We start from the raw sequence: 2422 nt of genomic DNA on the forward strand, positions 1-2422 counted from the left end.
CTCTGCTTCTTCAACAACAGCTTCCTCTTCTCTGCTTCTTCAACAACAGCTTCCTCTTCTTTGCTTCTTCAACAACAGCCTCCTCTTCTCTGCTTTTCAACAACAGCTTCCCTTCTCTTGCTTTTTCAACAACAGCTTCCTCTTCTCTGCTTCTTCAACAACAGCTTCCTCTTCTCTGCTTCTTCAACAACAGCTTCCTCTTCTCTGCTTCTTCAACAACAGCTTCCTCTTCTCTGCTACTTCAACAACAGCCTCCTCTTCTCTGCTTCTTCAACAACAGCTTCCTCTTCTCTGCTTCTTCAACAAAGCTCTATTCTGCTGTGTTGCCGCTTTCTTTTTTTTTACCTTCTTTCTTTTATCATCCCCATTGTGTTCCACACCTCATCCAGTTCTCCTCCATCTTCTTTTACTTCCTCCACATCTCCGTTCACTCCTGTACTGCCCAGCTGAAATAGAGGAGAGACTGTAAACATACTACAGCATCATTCTGCAGCATAATGCAGGAAAATCACATTTAAAAAAAAATATTAACAGCAAATGACAGTTAACATTGTTGTTTGACATTATTGTTATGTCAATTTAAARGAACTACTCTATCATAGTGTATAATAGTGTAATAAATAAGTAAATATATGCATGTCAGATGTTATAAAAACCCTCTAACAGCTCTGTAATATCACAACATTAAAAACTAGCAAGTCTCAATTTGAAAGTCAAACAGATGACAAAGTATTGCACTTCACAAAGTCTAAAACATAGGCTGATACATTGCACTTAATTCTCCCCTACCTCGAGATCTCTGTTGGACAGAAGCACACAGTTGAGTCYTGACTTCAGATACACCTGAAAGGGAGACGAAGAGAAAGAACCTCAAACTTTTACTGAACACAATTATTCAAAACTGTGTAGGAGGCTTCACTAATGATGGATTATGTAGCTGGCTTCAAGTGTGCGGAGAGTATAAGTGTGTGTGTGTGTGTGTGTGTACCTTGTTCCGTAGAGAGCGGTCCTCCAGGCTGTGTACCCTCAAAGTGATCCAAACCACAAGAAGCCACCAGAGGGAGAGAAGGGTGGGACTGAAGCACCCACACCCCTCCTGCCAGCCCCTTTAAAACACCCACACACTCTAGGCCTGCAGCGAATGGAGAGGAGAAGAGGAGGAGGAGGGTTTAGAGAAAAAAGAGACTGTAGTCAAGGGGAGAGGATCTCACAGAACACAAAGGCATGCAACATGCACTCACATGCACAAAAAGCTTAAATCGGACTATCAGAAGATAATTATTGCTGCTACAGGCAAAACAATTCAGTTAAACAGAAGCTTCAAAGAGCACATATAGCAAATGCATCTCTAATGTAGCACAATGGCAAATACAGTTGAAGTCAGAAGTTTACATACACTTAGGTTGGAGTCATTAAAACTCGTTTTTCAACCACTCCACAAATGTCTTGTTAACAAACTATAGTTTTGGCAAGTCGGTTAGGACATCTACTTTGTGCATGACACAAGTAATGCTTCTGATAGGCTTATTGACATAATTTGAGTCAATTAGAGATGTACCTGTGGATGTATTTCAAGGCCTACCTTCAAACTCAGTGCCTCTTTGCTTGACATCATGGGAAAATCAAAAGATATCAGCCAAGACCTCAGAAAAAAACATTGTAGACCTCCACAAGTCTGGTTCATCCTTGGGAGCAATTTCCAAAAATCCTGAAGGTACCACGTTCAGCTGTACAAACAATAGTACGCAAGTATTAACACCATGAGATCCCGCAGCCGTCATACCGCTCAGGAAGGAGACGAGATTAACGTACTTTGGTGCGAAAAGTGCAAAATCAATCCCAGAACAACAGCAAAGGACCTTGTGAAGATGCTGGAGGAAACCGGTACAAAAGTATCTATATCCACAGTAAAACGAGTCCTTTATCAACATAACCTGAAAAGCCGCTCAGCAAGGAAGAAGCCACTGCTCCAAAACCGCCAGAAAAAAGCCAGACTACAGTTTGCAACTGCACATGGGGACAAAGATTGTACTTTTCGGAGAAATGTCCTCTGGTCTGATGAAACAAATATAGAACTGTTTGGCCATAATGACCATCGTTATGATTGGAGGAAAAAGGGGGATGCTTGCAAGCCAAAGAACACCATCCCAACCGTGAAGCACGGGGGTGGCAGCATCATGTTGTGGGGGTGCTTTGCTGCAGGAGGGACTGGTGCACTTCACAAAATAGATGGCATCACGAGGGAGGAAAATTATGTAGATATATTGAAGCAACATCTCAAGACATCAGTCAGGAAGTTAAAGCTTGGTCGCAAATGGGTCTTACAAATGGACAATGACCCCAAGCATACTTCCAAAGTTGTGGCAAAATGGCTTAAGGACAACAAAGTCAAGGTATTGGAGTGGCCATCACAAAGCCCTGA

General features: G+C 42.2%; 1 long non-coding RNA gene across 1 annotated transcript; it reads right to left on the minus strand.

Annotated features, from left to right (window-relative positions):
• Nucleotides 1-358: 358 nt before the first annotated feature.
• Nucleotides 359-2411, minus strand: LOC112079575 (uncharacterized). Its single transcript, XR_002895979.2, has 3 exons — nt 989-2411; nt 790-843; nt 359-446 (listed from the first exon to the last, which is right to left on the minus strand). It is a non-coding gene; the product is annotated as an uncharacterized lncRNA (long non-coding RNA).
• Between the last annotated feature and the right edge of the window lie 11 nt (nt 2412-2422).

This window comes from Salvelinus sp. IW2-2015, unplaced genomic scaffold (assembly GCF_002910315.2).
Source record: "Salvelinus sp. IW2-2015 unplaced genomic scaffold, ASM291031v2 Un_scaffold8526, whole genome shotgun sequence".
Classification (NCBI taxonomy): domain Eukaryota; kingdom Metazoa; phylum Chordata; class Actinopteri; order Salmoniformes; family Salmonidae; genus Salvelinus; species Salvelinus sp. IW2-2015.